Genomic DNA, 19,292 nt, shown 5'->3' on the forward strand with positions numbered 1-19,292 from the left:
GTGAAAATCCTACATCAGAGAAATACCAGGTCAGGAAGCAAGTAGCATACCTTGCAGGCCTGAGGAGGGGAGTGATGTCATATTGCATCTGGCAAGGAAGGTGGGTGCAATGGAACTGTCCTGAGGCAGGGGCTGGAGGAAGGAGATGAGAGGATTCAAAGCAGCCTGTACTGTGCACCACCTGCTCAGCACCTTATTGCTCGACCCATAGTGAGTACCGAGTGAACAGTGGCAGGCCATAATACCAGCTCTAGCCATACAGAGAGAAGGAGAGAAGACCCCCAGGCTATTCTGCCAGGGCCAGAGGCCCAGGGACATTGTCAGTAGCACTGAAGGGCAAGCTGAGTGGTCTGGTCCTTGGAGAAGAACCGTGATTTCGTATTACTAAATGCTCTCTCCAATTTCAACTTGTGTGAATGTTAATTACTAAAACTTTCATCCTAAAATGATGTAATCAATTAGGCAGTTCCTGGCTCTGAGTGGATGAAATGAATTGCCCTTCTTTCAAAATCACTTATATCCAATCTCTAAAATGTTTCCCTTGATTGGAAGACTCACACGGACTACTGCAAATCATAACGCAAAGCCATACACGTGCATAATGCATGTACTGTAGTCTCTTTAAATGAAGGGTGCTTGATTAAAGGAGGATGACGAGAAAGATGAAAATGGGCCAGGATAATCTCTGGAGCATCTTTTTAAAGTCTGCTGGTCAGATATAATCACCCTGCAACTTTGTATTTCAGGGTAGCAAGACCTTACAAACTGAAATCATGCTGAAAACATATGCTCTTCTTGTTAAACCATCACTGAGTACATCTGGAAATCAAAATTTAGAAGGAGGAAGACCAGGCATTTTCTCTTAACAGTGATCATTAAAAAGTTTCTTCAAACAAGCTAGAGGAGAAAAGGGGTAAGTAAAAGTTATTTTTTTTAAATCAGTTTTCATGGTTTTTCCTCTGGATCATTTGAAGTGGCTTTCTTGTTCTCCTCAGCTTTCCCAAGTTGGTATGTTTGACTATAAGAGACACTGTTTCTGGTCCTGGGAGTCCAGATATTCAGAAAATTTGTTTGAAATCAGAGGGAAAACTGAGAAATAACCATTTCAGTGTTTGATATGGATTTATTTTTTGCCATGAAGAATCTTGGTAAGGAAAAGCAGTTGTGAAATACAAATGGCTTCAGTAATTTGAATCACGATGCCTCACTCTGGAAAACTAGACGCTACCTGGCTTCAGCTGTCCACTGGGTGGTTCCGCTCTCACAGGGCTGCCAAAGAGAGGGCTGTTTCAACAGGCGCTTGCTGTATGAACTACAGAAACATAAAGGCTGTAACCATTTCACACTACTTTTCTCAGTGATCAGAATAGTTTAATGATGTAATTAAGTTATATTCTCGAATGGAAAGGCAACCTCCTCACAAAGAAGATATGTGTCTTGCCATTGGGAAGAATGCAGGGAGATGCCAGGGTAAAACTGTCTACTTCTCTGTAATCTTCCTCAATTGGATAATTTAGACATTTGCTGTATCCAATTTTAGCGTTTGGTTTAGCATGAAAAATGAATAAAGTAGCAGATCTAATAAATGACTAGATTAATAGAAACCATGGTATAGATAAAGGCAGGGGCCATTTGCCACAGTTTTGTGTACCACTCCCCCAAAATAGAAATGGTAAATCTTAGCCTTAGGAAGATTAGCTGTCAGCTAGAAATAGTTGTTCCCATTTTCTTGAACTAACATGGGTGGCAGCGCCTGGCAAAATACCGCAAACAGACTATTTGTTCCTATGTAGCAGCCTTAGAATATGAGAAGAGGCCAGAAAAGTAGAGAGGAGCCAGACGTAGGAGAAGAAAAGCATCATGGAGCCGGACCTTTAGGCCTTCCATGGCTTCTGAGATTTTTTTTTTTTAATTGCTATTAAAAAAAAGAAAAAACTCGAATTTTAAGTAGAGAAGTAACAAAACCTACTTAATCTTTAAAATGTTGTTCTGTTTATTGTGTGGAGAATGGATTTTAGGGAGCAAAGATTGGAAGCTGGGAGTAGCTAGGGTGAGCATGATGGGGGACAACACTGAAACCTGTATGTTACGCGTTACTTTGCTCAACATTTTGTTTAAAGGGATTTCATTTGTCTGGAATTAGTGAATCAAGTTACAAACGCACTTATATCTGTTGCTTCTGAGATTATTTATATATATACATATACATGTATGTATTATAATTGTTGAGTAGCTTAAAGAAAAGATTCATTTGCCTCATATTGCAAGAAAGACCTTGATGGCATCACTGACTTGATGGACATGAGTTTGAGCAAGCTCCGGGAGTTGGTGATGGACAGGAAAGCCTGGCTTGCTGCGGTCCACGGGTTCACGAAGAGTTGGACACAACTGAGCGACTGAACTGACTGCACAAAAGTCCAGATATGCCTTCCAGTTGCTCAATGTATGCCATACTTTCAGTTCTATTGATAGCATTCCAGAGAGGAGAAAAGACAGGGCAAGGAGGAGAAGCATTTTCTTATCGCAAGGGTTTTATTAGTAGCTTTAATGCAGGAAGGTCAAGAAAGTATTTCTCAAAAATATCATTGGAGGAACTGTGTCACATGGGCAACCCTAACTGGAAGAAAGGCTGAGAGGTTAAATGTTTTTCTCCTGATACCTTGCCATTCTGGACAAAATCAGAAATCTCTTAGCACCAAAAAAGAAGTAGTGGCTAACAGATAGGGACAGATAGAGTCTACCACTCTATTAGCAGTGCTCTCTATCCTGTGTGCTTGCCTGAAACACAGCAGTCAGCTACAATATTAAAACCATTAGCACCTTTGAAGACAGGACTTTAAAATCCTGACAGTAAAGATATTCCCATCATCTGTATAATGATGGGCTTAGTGAATCATTGCAGTAAATAACCTGTAGTACATGTTTTTTTTTTTGTTTTTTTGTTTGTTTGTTTGTTTTTAATGAAAAGGACAAGGCTTCATGGATCCTTGATGAATCCTCATGGGTCACAGCCTTATTGTGGTGAAGGGGCTTGTGTAACTCAGTGGAGCTATAAGGCATGCCATTCAGGACCCACACAAGATGGACAGGTCACAGTAGATGGTCTGACAAAACATGGCCCACTGGAGGCCAGTTTCTTTCCATGAGAACCCCATGGACAGTGTGAAAACACAAAAAGATATGACACCAGAAGATGAGCCCCCCCAGGTCAGAAGATGTCCCATATGCTACTGGGGAAGAGCAGAGGGCAATTAGTAAAGCCTCCAGAAAGAAAGAAGAGGCTGGGCCAAAGCAGAAATGACGCTCAGTTGTAGACACGTCTTGTGGTAAAAGCAAAGTCTGATTCTATGAACAATATTGCATAGGAACCTGGACTGTTAGGTCTATGAATCAAGGCAAATTGAATAATGGTCAAGCAGGAGATGGCAGAGTGAATATCAATATCTTAGGAATCAGTGAACTAAAATGGATAAGAATGAGTGAATTTAATTCAGATGACCATTATATCTACTACTGTGGGAAAGAATCTCTTAGAAGAAGTGGAGTAGCCATCAACATCAACAAAAGAATCCAAAATGCAGTACTTGAGTGCAATCTTAAAAACAACCAATGATCCCAGTTTGTTTCCAAGGCAAACCACTCAACATCACAGTATCCATGTCTATGCCCCTACACTGATGCTGAAGAAACTGAAATCAACCATTCTATGAAGACTTATAAGACATTCTAGAAATAAAGCCAAAAAAAAACAAAAAAAGATGTCCTTTTCATCGTAGGAGATTGGAATGTGAAAGTTGGAAGTCAAGAGATACCTGGAGTAACCAGCAAGGTTGTTTTTGGAGTACAAAATGAAGCTGGGAAAAGGCTACCAGAGTTTTGTCAAGAGAACACACTGGTCATAGCAAACACCTTTTCCCAATAACACAGGAGACCACCCATGGACATCACCAGATGGTTAATTCTGAAATCAGATTGATTATATTCTTTGCAGTTGAACATGGAGAAGTTCGATACAATCAGCAAAAACAAGACCTGGAGCTGACTATGGATCAGATCATCAGCTCCTTGTTGCAAAATTCAGGGTTAAATTGAAGAAATTAGGGAGGACTACTAGGCCATTCAGGTATGATCTATATCAAATCCCATATGATTATACAGTGGAGGTGAAAAATAGATTCAAGGGATTAGGTCTGATAGACGAGTGCCTGAAGAACTATGGACAGAGGTTCGTAATACTGTACAGGAGGCAATGATCAAAACCATCCTAAAGAAAAATAAATGCAAGGAGGAAAAGGGGTTGTCTCTGTAGGCTTTACATATAGCTGAGTAAATAAGGGAAGCAAAATGCAAGGGAGATAGGGGAATATATAGGGAATCAGTTCAGTTCAGTTCAGCTCAGTTCAGTTCAGTCGCTCAGTCGTGTCCGACTCTTTGTGACCCCATGAATCGCAGCATGCCAGGCCTCCCTGTCCATCACCAACTCCCGGAGTTCACTCAGACTCACGTCCATCGAGTCAGTGATGCCATCCAGCCATCTCATCCTCTGTCGTCCCCTTCTCCTCCTACCCCCAATCCCTCCCAGCATCAGAGTCTTTTCCAATGAGTCAACTCTTTGCATGAGGTGGCCAAAGTACTGGAGTTTCAGCTTTAGCATCATACCTTCCAAAGAAATCCCAGGGTTGATCTCCTTCAGAATGGACTGGTTGGATCTCCTTGCAGTCCAAGGGACTCTCAAGAGTCTTCTCCAACACCACAGTTCAAAAGCATCAATTCTTCGGTGTTCAGCCTTCTTCCAGTCCAACTCTCACATCTGTACATGACTACTGGAAAAACCATAGCCTTGACTAGATGGACCTTAGTTGGCAAAGTAATGCCTCTGCTTTTGAATATACTGTCTAGGTTGGTCATAACTTTTCTTCCAAGGCGTAAGCGTCTTTTAATTTCATTGCTGCAGTCACCATCTGCAGTGATTTTGGGGCCCCCAAAAAGAAAGTCTGACACTGTTTCCACTGTTTCCCCATCTATTTGCCATGAAGTGATGGGACCAGATGACATGATCTTTGTTTTCTGAATGTTGAGCTTTAAGCAAACTTTTTCACTCTCCTCTTTCACTTTCATCAAGAGGCTTTTGAGTTCCTCTTCACTTTCTGCCATAAGAGTGGTGTCATCTGCATATCTGAGGTTATTGATATTTCTCCCAGCAATCTTGATTCCAGCTTGTGTTTCTTCCAGTCCAGCGTTTCTCATGAAGTACTCTGCATAGAAATTAAAGAAGCAGGGTGACAATATACAGCCTTGACGTACTCCTTTTCCTATTTGGAGCCAGTCTGTTGTTCCATGTCCAGTTCTAACTGTTGCTTCCTGACCTGCATACAGGTTTCTCAAGAGGCAGGTCAGGTGGTCTGGTATTCCCATCTCTCTCAGAATTTTCCACAGTTTATTGTGATCTACACAGTCAAAGGCTTTGGCATAGTCAATAAAGCAGAAATAGATGTTCTTCTGGAACTCTCTTGCTTTTTCCATGATCCAGCGGATGTTGGCAGTTTGATCTCTGGTTCCTCTGCCTTTTCTAAAACCAGCTTGAACATCAGGGAGTTCACGGTTCATGTATTGCTGAAGCCTGGCTTGGAGAATTTTGAGCATTACTTTACTAGCATGTGAGATGAGTGCAACTGAGCAGTAGTTTGAGCATTCTTTGGCCTTGCCTTTCTTTGGGATTGGAATGAAAACGGACCTTTTCCAGTCCTCTAGCCACTGCTGAGTTTTCAAATTTGCTGACATATTGAGTATACTCAAGTAAATGCAGAATTCCAGAGAATAGCAGGGAGAGATAAGAAGGTCTTATAAATGAACACTGGGCTTCCTGGGTAACTCTGTCAGTAAAGCATCTGCCTGCAATGTGGGAGACCTACATTCAATTCCTGGGTCAGGAAGTTCCCCTGGAGAAGGAAATGGCAACATACTCCACTCTTGCCCGGAGAATCTCATGGACCCAGAGGAGCCTGGCAGGCTACAGCTTACAGAATCACAAGAGTCAGACATAACTTGGCATGCTTTCTTCTTTCTTTTTTTTAATATATAGTAATGGGTATATTTTATCCCAATCTTGCAATTTAGCCCTCCTTTCTGCAGTCCCCCTATAACTATACACTTTCTAAAAACTTGCCAGAAAAATCAGTAAGTCATAAATACATAAAATAAATAGTTTTATTAATATACCTCGTTTCTACAGTGTTTTTAGAGAAAAAACTGTCTGACCAATAGATGGACCTGGTTTCCCCTTCATAGAATCACTTTGCAACTCCCTGCTGGCAAATCATTTGTTTTAAGAAGACAATATTACATATACTTATATATATTTTAAACCATGTTGGTATTTTGCACGTACAAAAAGGAAGTTTCCAGTTAAAGTGTTTGATTGCTCTCCAAGGACAATAATGTGTACTAAGAGGCATAATTAGAAGACATTAGATTAAGCTGATAGTACCTAAGGATAACTCCCTCGACTTCTTTCTTTCTAAATGAACAATGCAAAGAAGTGGAGGAAAAAAGTAGAATGGGAAAGACTAGATATCCCTTCAAGAAAGTTGGAGATAACAAGGGAACATTTCATGCAAGGATGGGCATGATAAAGGTGAGAAATCATAAGGATTTAACAGAGGAAGAAGAGATTAAGAAGAGGTAGCAAGAATACACAGAAGAACTATACAAAGAAAGGTCTTAATGACCTGGATAACCATGATGGTGTGGGCATTCACCTAGAGTCAGACATCCTGGAGTATGACGTCAAGTGAGCCATATTCCAGCTGATCTATTTAAAATCCTAAAAGACGATGCTGTTAAAGTGCTGGACTCAATATGTCAGCAAATTTGGAAAACCAAGCAGTGGCCACAGAACTGGAAAAGGTCAGTTTTCATTCCAATCCCAAAGAAAGGCAACGCCAAAGACTGTTCAAACTACTGCACACTTGAACTTATTTCTCATGCTACTAAGAGTATGCTTACAACCCTTTAAGCAAGGCTTCAGCAGTACGAAAAACGAGAACTTCCAGATGTACAAGGTATATTTAGAAAATGCAGAGGAACAAGAGATCAAATTGCCAACATCTGGATTACAGAGAAAGCAAGGGAATGCCAGAGAAATATCTACTTCAGGTTCATTGACTAAGGAAAGCTTTTGATTGTGTGGATCACAACAAACTGTGGAAAATTCTTAAAGAGATGGGAATACCAGATGAACTCACCTGCCTTCTAAGAAGCCTGTATGTGGGTCAAGAACTAACACTTGGAACCTTACATGGAACAACTGACTGGTTCAAAATTGGAAAAGGAGTAAGACAAGGCTGTATATTGTCAGCCTGTTTATTTAGCTTATATGCAGAGTAAATCATGAGAAATACCAGGCTAGATGAATCACAAGCTGGAATCAAGATTGCCAAGAGAAATATCAACAACCTCAGATAATACCACAGATGATACCACCCTAATGGCAGAAAGTAAAGAGGAACTAAAGAGCCTCTTGATGAAGGTGAAAGAAGAGAGTGAAAAAGTTGGCCTAAAACTGAACATTCAAAAGCTAAAATCATGGCATCCAGTCCCGTCACTTCATGGAAAATAGATGGGGGGGGGAGGGGAATGGAAGCAGTGGCAAGATTTATTTTCTTGGGCTCCAAAATCACTGTGGATGGTGACTGCAGCTATGAAATTAGAAGACATTTGCTCCTTGGAAGGAACATTATGACAAACCTGTCTCAGACAGTAAAGCGTCTGCCTACAATGCGGGAGACCTGGGTTCAATCCCTGGGTCGGGAAGATTCCCTGGAGAAAGAAATGGCAACCCACTCCAGTACTCTTGCCTGGAAAGTCCCATGGACAGTGGAGCTTGGTGCAGGCTACTGTTCATGGGGTCGTAAAGAGTTGGGCACGACTGAGTGACTTCACTTTCAGACAGTAATTAAGAAGCAAAAATTTCACTTTGCTGACAAAGGCCCATATAGTCAAAGCTATGGTTTTTCCAGTAGTCATGTACAGGTGTGGGAATAGGACTATAAAGAAAGCTGAGTGCCAAAGAATTAGTGATTCAAATTGTGGTTCTGGAGAAGACTCTTGAGAATCCCTTGGACTGCAAGGAAATCAACCTATTCAACCCTAAAAAAATTAACCCTGAATATTCATTGGAAGGACTGATGCTTAATCTGAGTCTCCCATACTCTGGCCACCTGATGCAAAGATCTGAGTCGTTGGAAAAGACCCTGATGCTGGGGAAGATTGAAGGCAGAAAGAGAAGAGAGCAGTGAAGGATGAAACGGTTAGATAGTATCACCTACTCAATCCACATGAATCTGAGCAAACTCCAGAAGATAGTGAAGGACAGGGAAGTCTGGTGTGCTGCAGTCCATGGGGTCACAAAGAGTTGGACACGACTTACCAACTGAACAACAGCCACAACAATTATATATTAATTTAAGAAAAAAATTCAACTAATGTCAAACTAATATCCTTTTGATATTGTACTTGGAGATTACTTTCCTCTTCTCAGGCAGTGTAATATCTCAGCATCAATTGTACTGTGTTATTTAGTCAGCTGGCAAATGGGATCACCATTGCTAACCCAGATGTAGACATCTTGGTTCCTTGCTTCTGGTACTATTATTTCCTTCTACCCTAGCATTCTGTTGTTGACAACAAGGCTATACTGAACTTCTCTTGGGGTACAGTGGATAAGAATCTGCCAGTTAATGCAGGGGACATGGGTTTCATCTCTGGTCCAAGAAGATTCTACATGCCATGGAGCAGCCTGCAAGCTGCGAGAACTGAGTCCACACACTACAACGACAGAAACCTGTGCACCTAGAGCTTGTGATCCACAGCAAGAGAAGACATCACAATGAGAAGCTCACACACCACAACGAAGAGCAGTCCTTGCTTGCTGCCGCTAGAGAAGACCCAAGTGCAGCCACAGAGACTTAGCGCAACCAAAAATAAACAAGAGTATACTAGGAAAGCCAGCCAGGAAAACCCTAAGGCTCAAATTATAAGTTGTACAAAAGTTAAAACGACAGCCTAAAATGTAAAGTTAGCACACCATGGTGGTCCAGGGGTTAAGACTTTGTACTTCTAATGTGAGGCACGAAAGTTTTATCCCTGAATGGAAAACTAAGATTGCACATGTTATGTGGCATGGACCAAAAAAAAAAATAAATAACCTAAAATGTTGTTAGATTTAAGTTAATTTAGAACTGGTGTAAAGCATTCATTTTTCTAAGTCTTGCTAAGTTCAAGATTGCCACAATAAGCAAACAGTAAGATTTACTTCATGGGAAATAGATGGGGAAACAGTGGAAACAGTGTCAGACTTTATTTTTGGGGGGCTCCAAAATCACTGCAGATAGTGATTGCAGCCATGAAATTAAAAGACGCTTACTCCTTGGAAGGAAAGTGGTGACCAACGTAGATAGCATATTCAAAAGCAGAGGCATTACTTTGCCAACAAAGGTCCATCTAGTCAAGGCTATGGTTTTTCCAGTGGTCATGTATGGATGTGAGAGTTGGACTGTGAGGAGAGCTGAGTGCTGAAAAATTGATGCTTTTGAACTGTGGTGTTGGAGAAGACTCTTGAGAGTCCCTTGGACTGCAAGGAGATCCAACCAGTCCATTCTAAAGGAGATCAGTCCTGGGTGTTCTTTGGAAAGAATGATGCTAAAGCTGAAACTCCAGTACTTTGGCCACCTCATGCGAAGAGTTGACACATTGGAAAAGACTCTGATGCTGGGAGGGATTGGGGGCAGGAGGAGAAGGGGACGACAGAGGATGAGATGGCTGGATGGCATCACCAACTCGATGGACATGAGTCTGAGTGAATTCCAGGAGTTAGTGATGGACAGGGAGGCCTTGTGTGCTGCGATTTATGGGGTCACAAAGAGTCGGACACGACTGAGCGACTGAACTGAACTGAACTGAAGATTTATTTGGAGGACTAGAATAGTTCATAAATTACAATTGATGCTATTGTTAATTACTCAGTTCAGTTCAGTTCAGTTCAGTTCAGTTCAGTCACTCAGTTGTGTAGGACTCTTTGCGGCCCCATGGACTGTAGCACACCAGGCTTCCTTGCCCATCACCAACTTCCAGAGCTTGCTCAAACACATGTCCATAGAGTCAGTAATGCCATCTAACCATCTTATCCTCTGTCATCACCTTCTCCTCCTGCCTTCAATCTTTCCCAGCATCAGGGTCTTTTCCAATGAGTCAGCTCGTCGCATGAGGTGGCCAAAGTATTGGGGCTTCAGTTTTAGCATCAGTCCTTCCAATAAATATTCAAGACTGATTTCCTTTATGATTGACTGGTTTGATTTCCTTGCAGTACAAGGGACTCTCAAGAGTCTTCTCCAACACCACAGTTCAATAGCATCAATTCTTCGGTGCTCAGCTTTCTTTGTGGTCCAACTCTCACATTCATACATGACTACTGGAAAAACCATAGTCGACTAGATGGACCTTTGTGGACAAAGTAATATCTCTCTTTTTCAATATGCTGTCTAGGTTTGTAATAGCTTTTCTTCAAAGGAGCAAGCATCTTTTAATTTCATGGCTGCAGTCACCATCTGCCATGATTTTGGAGCCCATAAAAATAAAGTCTGTTACTGTTTCCATCTTTTCCCTATCTATTTGCCATGAAGTGATGAGACCGGATGCCATGATCTTAGTTTTTTGAATGCTGAGTTTTATGCCAGCTTTTTCACTCTCCTCTTTCACTTTCATCAAGAGACCCTTTAGTTACTCTTCACTTTCTGCCATAAGGGTGGAATCATCTGCATATCTGAGGTTATTGATATTTCTCCCAGCGATCTTGATTCCAGCTTGTGCTTCAACCAGACCGATATTTTGTATGATGTACTCTGCATAAAAGTTAAATAAGCAGGGTGACAATATACAGCCTTGACATACTCCTCTCCCAATTTGGAACCAGTCCATTGTTTCATGTCCGGTTCTAACTGTTGCTTTTTGATCTGCATACAGGTTTCTTAGGAAGCAGGTAAGGTGGTCTGGTATTCCCATCTTTTTAAGAATTTTCCACAGTTTGTTGTGATCCACATAGTCAAAAACTGTAGGGTAGTCAATGAAGCAGAAGTAGATGTTTTCCTGGAATTCTCTTGCTTTTCTGTGATCAAATGGATGTTGGCAATTTGATCTCTGGTTCCTCTGCCTTTTCTAAACCAGCTTGAACATCTGGAAGTTTCCATACTGGAAATTTGACAACACCTGGAACATCTGGAAGTTTACATACTGTGGAAGCCTAGCTTGGAGAATTTTGAGCATTACTTTTGTTAGCATGTGAGATGAGTGCAATTGTGCGATAGTCTGAGCATTCTTTGACATTGCCTTTCTTTGAGATTGGAATGAAAATTGACCTTTCCCAGTCCTGTGGCCACTGCTGAGTTTTCCAAATTTGCTGGCATATTGAGTATAGCACTTTAACATCATCATATTCTGGGATTTGAAATAGTTCAGCTGGAATTCCATCACCTCCACTAGCTTTGTTTGTAGTCATGCTTCCTAAGGCCCACTTGACTTCACATTCCAGGATGTCTGGCTCTAGGTGAATGATCACACCATTGTGGTTAACTGGTCATTAAGACCTTTTTTGTATAATTCTTCTGTGTATTCTTGCCACCTATTCGTAATATCTTCTGCTTTTTAAGATCCATACCATTTCTGTTTTTATTTGTGCCATCTTTGCATATAATACAAGGTATAGTCTAGCTTTATTACATATTTAGCCTCATTTAATGAGAACAAGAGTTAGAGAGTACTCTTTATCTGACTTAACAGATGAAGAAAATGAGGCCAGAGAGTGCTAGGATTTGAACACTGGCTCCAAAATCCATCTTGTTAAAAAACAAATTAGGGTGCTTTTGTATTCATAGCAGTTAGGCTTATCAGTTCAGTTCAGCTCAGTCACTCAGTCGTGTCCGACTCTTTGCGACCACATGAATCGCAGGATGCCAGGCCTCCCTGTCCATCACCAACTCCCGGAGTTCACTCAGACTCACGTCCATCGAGTTGGTGATGCCATCCAGCCATCTCATCCTGGGTCGTCCCCTTCTTCTCCTGCCCTCAATCCCTCCCAGCATCAGAGTCTTTTCCCATGCATCAACTCTTTGCATGAGGTGGCCAAAGTACTGGAGTTTCAGCTTTGGCATCATTCCTTCCAAAAAACTCCCAGGGCTGATCTCCTTCAGAATGGACTGGTGGATCTCCTTGCAGTCCAAGGGACTCTCAAGAGTCTTCTCCAACACCACAGTTCAAAAGCATCAATTCTTCAGCGCTCAGCCTTCTTTACAGTCCAACTCTCACATCCATACATGACCACAGGAAAAACCATAGCCTTGACTAGACGGACCTTAGTTGACAAAGTAATGTCTCTGCTTTTGAATATGCTATCTACGTTGGTCATAACTTTCCTTCCAAGGAGTAAGCGTCTTTTAATTTCATGGCTGCAATCACCGTCTGCAGTGAATTTGGAGCCCCCAAAAATAAAGTCTGACACTGTTTCCCCATCTATTTGCCATGAAGTGATGGGACCAGATGCCATGATCTTCGTTTTCTGAATGTGAGCTCTAAGCCAACTTTTTCACTCTCCTGTTTCACTTTCATCAAGAGGCTTTTTAGCTCCTCTTCGCTTTCTGCCATACGGGTGGTATCATCTGCATATCTGAGGTTATTGATATTTCTCCCAGCAATCTTGATTCCAGCTTGTGTTTCTTCCAGTCCAGCGTTTCTCATGATGTACTCTGCATAGAAGTTAAAGAAGCAGGGTGACAATATACAGCCTTGACGCACTCCTTTTCTTATTTGGAATCAGTCTGTTGTTCCATGTCCAGTTCTAACTGTTGCTTCCTGACCTGCATACAGATTTCTCAAGAGGCAGGTCAGGTGGTCTGGTAGTCCCATCTCTTTCAGAATTTTCCACAGTGTATTGTGATCCACACAGTCAACGGCTTTGGCATAGTCAATAAAGCAGAAATAGATGTTTTTCTGGAACTCTCTTGCTTTTTCCATGATCCAGCGGATGTTGGCCATTTGATCTCTGGTTCCTCTGCCTTTTCTAAAACCAGCTTGAACATCAGGGAGTTCACGGTTCACATATTGCTGAAGCCTGGCTTGGAGAATTTTGAGCACTACTTTACTAGCGACTGAGTTGAGTGCAATTGTGCAGTAGTTTGAGCATTCTTTGTCATTGCCTTTCTTTGGGATTGGAATGAAAACTGACCTTTTTCAGTCCTGTGGCCACTGGTGAGTTTTCCAAACTTGTGCAGCACTTTCACAGCATCATTTTTCAGGATTTGAAATAGCTCAACTGGAATTCCATCACCTCCACTAGCTGTGTTCATAGTGATGCTTTCTAAGGCCCACTTGACTTCACATTCCAGGATGTCTGACTCTAGATGAGTAATCACAGCATCATGATTATCTGGGTATTGAAGATCATTTTTGTACAGTTCCTCTGTGTATTCTTGCCACCTCTTCTTAATATCTTCTGCTTCTGTTAGGTCCATACCATTTCTGTCCTTTATCAAGCCCATCTTATGAAATGTTTCCTTGGTATCTCTAATTTTCTTGAAGAGATCTCTAGTCTTTCCCATTCTGTTGTTTTCCTCTATTTCTTTGCGTTGATCACTGAAGAAGGCTTTCTTATCTCTTCTTGCTGGTCTTTGGAACTCTGCATTCAGATGCTTATATCTTTCCTTTTCTCCTTGGCTTTTCACTTCTCTTCCTTTCATAGCTATTTATAAGGCCTCCCCAGACAGCCATTTTGCTTTTTTGCATTTCTTTTCCATGGGGATGGTCTTGATCCCTGTCTTCTGTACAATGTCACGAACCTCATTCCATAGTTTATCAGGCACTCTATCTATCAGATCTAGGCCCTTACATCTATTTCTCACTTCCACTGTATAATCATAAGGGATTTGATTTAGGTCATACCTAAATGGTCTAGCGATTTTCCCTACTTTCTTCAATTTGAGTCTGAATTTGGCAATAAGGAGTTCATGATCTGAGCCACAGTCAGCTCCCGGTCTTGTTTTGGCTGACTGTATAGAGCTTCTCCATCTTTGGTTGCAAAGAATATAATCAATGTGATTTCGTTGTTGACCATCTGGTGATGTCCATGTGTAGAGTCTTCTCTTGTGTTGTTGGAAAAGGGTGTTTGCTATGACCAGTGCATTTTCTTGGCAAAACTCTATTAGTCTTTGCCCTGCTTCATTCCACATTCCAAGGCCACATTTGCCTGTTACTCCAGGTGTTTCTTGACTTCCTACTTTTGCATTCCAGTCCCCTATAATGAAAAGGACATCTTTTTTGGGTGTTAGTTTTACAAGGTCTTGTAGGTCTTCATAGAACCATTCAACTTCAGCTTCTTCAGCATTACTGGTTGGGGCATAGACTTGGATTATGGTGATATTGAATGGTTTGCCCTGGAAACAAACAGAGATCATTCTGTCGTTTTTGAGATTGTATCCAAGTACTGTATTTCAGACTCTTTTGCTGACCATGATGGCTACTCCATTATTTCTGAGGGATTCCTGCCCACAATAGTAGACATAATGGTCATCTAAGTTAAATTCACCCATTCCAGTCCATTTTAGTTTGCTGATTCCTAGAATGTCGACGTTCACTCTTGTCATCTCTTATTTGACCACTTCCAATTTGCCTTGATTCGTGGACCTGACATTCCAGGTTCCTAAGCAATATTGCTCTTTACAGCATTGGACTTTGTTTCTATCACCAGTCACATCCACAACTGGGTATTTTTTTTGCTTTGGCTCCATCCCTTCTTTCTTTCTGGAGTTATTTCTCCACTCATCTCCAGTAGCATATTCGACACCTACTGACCTGGGGAGTTCCTCATTCAGTATCCTATTATTTTGCTTTTTCATACTGTTCATGGGGTTCTCAAGGCAAGAATACTGAAGTGATTTGCCATTCCCTTCTCCAGTGGACCACATTATGTCAGACCTCTCCACCATGACCCACCCGTCTTGGTTTGCCCCACAGGCGTGGCTTGGTTTCATTGAGTTAGACAAGGCTGAGGTCCTAGTGTGATTAGATGACTAGTTTTCTGTGATTATGGTTTCAGTGTGTCTGCCCTCTGATGGCCTCTTGCAACACCTACCATCTTACTTGGGTTTCTCTTACCTTGGGCGTGGGGTATCTCTTCACGGCTGCTCCAGCAAAGCACAGCCGCTGCTCCTTATCTCGGACGAAGGGTATCTCCTCACTGCCGCCCTTCCTGACCTTCAATGTGGGATAGCTCCTCTAGGCCCTCCTGCGCCAGCACAGCCACCACTCCTTGGACGTGGGTTGATCTTCCCAGCCGCCGCCCCTGGCCTCGTACGCAGGGCGGCTCCTCCTGGCTGCTGCCCCTGACCTTGGATGTAGGTTGGCTCCTCTCGGCTGTTCCTGCGCCGTGGCAGCCTGGCACTCTCGGCTGCTGCCCCTGACCTCAGACGTGGGGTAGCTCCTCTAGGCCGTGCTGAGTTCAGCGGCTGTCACAACCACTTGCGCTAAGTGCGCCTGCCATTCATGTTTGTTCTTATTTGCAATTTTTGCCTTTCCCCAGAGAAAGACATCCATAAATCCTTGAGGGCATTTATCTCATCTTGTGCTCAGACTAAGTTTTTCATTTATTTGCTCAACAAATGCTTATGATGTGGCATACTCCTGGGTAGATTCTGAGGAAATAAAATGATTGGATATTGCCTTGCCTAAAACAATTACAGTCCACAGGCCGGAAAGATAAACAAATATTGTTGATACAGCATGATACTGTACTTTGGTTCTAAGGAGGCAACCCAGAAGACTTAAGAACTGCAGAGTAAGGGAAGAAGGACAAGTGGGGATTCAGGACAAGGGGGCATCTGAACTAAGTCTTAGAAGGGGAAATAACACAGTTTTGTGGATGAAAAGAGTTTATAGCGGCACTCTAAACACAGGAGAAATTTATGAAAAAGCAGGTCTAGAATTGCAAACTCTTGGCATATGGATGGACTGATCCATAATTGAGAGTTTGTTGGGCAGGTGAGGGGAAAAGATAAGGGAAGCAGTGTGCCGGCCATTAAAAGAGAAAGGCGGCAGAATGATCGCACTGGAGAATGAAGTGGGCAGAAAGGGAGAAAGGAGAGGGCTTGAGGGGTGGGTGTCGCTAGCAAAAAACCCGTGTGCACTCGTACTTGTGAGAGAAGCGCCGAGAAGTCTTGAAAGTAAAAGACTTGGTAGATTGGTACTTTGCGGCTTAAGATTTCTAGAGTTGTGGAAGTGATGGCAACTTTTCTAGCGGAGAAAGATTATGACAGGACCAAATAAAACTCTATTGGCTCATTCTCATGCAGTTGGCAAAAGGCTGAGTGATTTTTAGAGAAAGGTACGTAAAACCCACGTAGTCGTTTTTGCTTCCTACAAGGATAGCCTAAAAAGTGGCATCTGTGATCAACTGACATGTGCAATTTCTGCTGATTCCAGGTTTTTGATATAGAACTATGTAGTAACCTCCTCTAGAAGTACCAAAAAGATAAAATCCATCCATGAGATAATGTTAATCAATAATGTAATTTGTTCTTTCACTCACCGGATGGACAGTACAGTAGAGTATATCACTTCCCAGATGTACTGGATATTTTTTTCTGTTTCATTTTTCTCTTCTTGAAGGGTATTCTGACACATCTTTTGAAGGCATCATCTCTCAGTTAGGCTTTGGCCTGTTGGGTCAGACCCTCACATCCCTAAAGACAGATCTTGTGCAAGATATATTTGCCCCTTGAGACTGCTCTAAGGAGACTCAGAATGTGAGAGCTTTGCCAAACAGTAGCTGAAAGACAAATAGTTGATCTACCCCAACATTTTTAATACAAAACAATTCTCTCTGAGACACCAGATTTGAATGAAAATCAACTCATTGAAAACTCATGTAATAATTGCATTGAGAGCACATTCAGGAAAAATACTGATTATGAAAATAAAGATAAACTACAAAATGAGATCAAGCTGTATCATAGGAAATATAAAACCAGTTATTGGTACATTGTACTTAGAACTTTGGATGAAATTATTACAGTTATATCATAAACAGAAGTAGATAATCATGTAGGCCAACAGAAAACTGATACCATTCACTATGGCAAAGAGAAAACATATGTAACTTAACAATATTTTCTACTTAAATGTCTACGGTCTAATATTCCTTATTTAAATTTATTACTTGAAGATTTTTACAAACCATAAACTAGTAAGACAGTAAAAGCTTTAACATTGAATTTTAATGAAGTAATTATTAATAAATAGGCTTCCCTAGTGGCTCAGATGGTAATGAATATGCCTGCAATGCAGGAGACCTGGGTTCAGTCCCTGGGTTGGGAAAATCCCCTAGAAGAAGGCATGGCAACCAACTCTAGTATTCTTGCCTGGAGAATCCTCATGGACAGAGGAGCCTAAATTAATAAATGCTTTCTTATTTTAAAGAGATGACATTAGACAAGGCTTATATATACTAAATTTGGTAAACATTATTCCCATTCTCCTACCCGCAGTTTCCTCATCTGTAAAATGAGAATTAAATGTGATAATATATGTGGAATATCTTATACAAAGACCTTAAATGATAGAACACAAAATAAACCTACCGTCCCTTTCTTTGAGTCCCCTCCTGGTGGGCCAACATTACAGACCAAATTGTAGTTATCCTGTTTGCTTGCCAACAGATTTAGGATGGCTTTTGAAGGTCAAGTAGAGCACAGTAGTGGTCCCTTCCCTAATCCTTAAGAAAGTTATACCATACTGTTTTGTTCATAAGACTGGAATGGTAAGACCTCAAATGTTAGAAAAATGGAATGAAAAAAATTTTCAAGCTCCATTAGTGATGGATCTTTTAAGACTCTGTGTGTGTGTGTGTGTGTGTGTGTGTGTGTGTGTGTGTGTGTGTGACTGGGGCATGGGATTTCTCAGGCAAGAATATTGGAGCAGGTTGCCGTTTCCTTTTCCAGGGGATCTTCCCAACCCAGAGATCAAACCTACATCTCTCAAGTTATCTTTTAAGACTGGGAACTTTTAAAAACTTCCATCACTGATGTCTCAGTGTCTTAGTCCATTCAGGCTGTTATAACAGAATACCATAGGCTTAGACTTAGGTGACTTAGAAACCACAGAAATTTATTTTTCCCTGTTCTGGGGGCTGAAAATTCCGAGTTCAGGTACTAGTAGGTTCAGTGTCTGGTGACAGTCCATTTTCTGGTTCATAGATCACTGTCTTTTTGCTGTCTTTTTGCAGAATGAACAAGGGAGTTCTCTGAGATCCCTTTTAAAGAGCACTAATCCCATTCATGAGGGCTCTAACCTCATGACCTAATCACCTCCCAAAGGCCTCACCTTCTAATGCCATCACTGGGGATTCAATTTTAACATTTAAATTTGGTGGGGAGAGGGACAACACACAAATATTCAGCCGATATAAAACTAAAACTCAATATATAAAACTAAAACTGGTACATATACTATGAGTGTAGTTGATCATGGGACTCACTCTCCCAGTCCTTTGTTTGAAGAAGACCACCGAGAAGCTAAACTAGCTGTTGGCCAGGTTGGAGGGGTAATGTAGGAAACAGAATTTGCAAATAGTCATTTAGGTTCTTGTGTCATTGAAATTGTACTAGGCTCTTTATAGCCCTTATAAAATGTAAATGTAATAATCCTGATAGTAAGATATGACTTTGGCAGTTAGAAAAGAATATATTTTCTCTTGCCATGAATTTGGCAAATAAATACAATTACAGAATTAACAATCTGGTTGATATCTAAACAGGCTTTTTTTTTTTTTTAATCAGGAAAGAAATGGCAGAATTTTATAGAATCTCTGTCTCTACCACTGGAATTTTATTAGGTTAATTATTTTTCATGAGTCTTTAGCACTGACTCCTCATTTTCTGTTATTAACTCTATGAGTATGACCCCAGTTTTACCTTGGAAGGATCCAAAGTAGAAACAAAGAAAGAAAATAAGAAAATCCTATCCAGCAATTCCACTTCAGGACATACACATCTGAATAAAATGAAATTATGATGTCAAAAAGATACCTGCACCTCCACATACGCTGCAGCATGATTTCCGATAACCATTGACATGAAAACAATGTAAGCGTCCATCCACAGATGAATGGAAAAAGAGAGTGTGATATATATATTTATACACAAGAACCCCTACGTGTGAACCTTCCAGCTGCAAACCTGTGTTTGCACGTCCCA

Source organism: Capra hircus, chromosome 14 (genome assembly GCF_001704415.2).
Source record: "Capra hircus breed San Clemente chromosome 14, ASM170441v1, whole genome shotgun sequence".
NCBI classification, from domain to species: Eukaryota; Metazoa; Chordata; class Mammalia; order Artiodactyla; family Bovidae; genus Capra; species Capra hircus.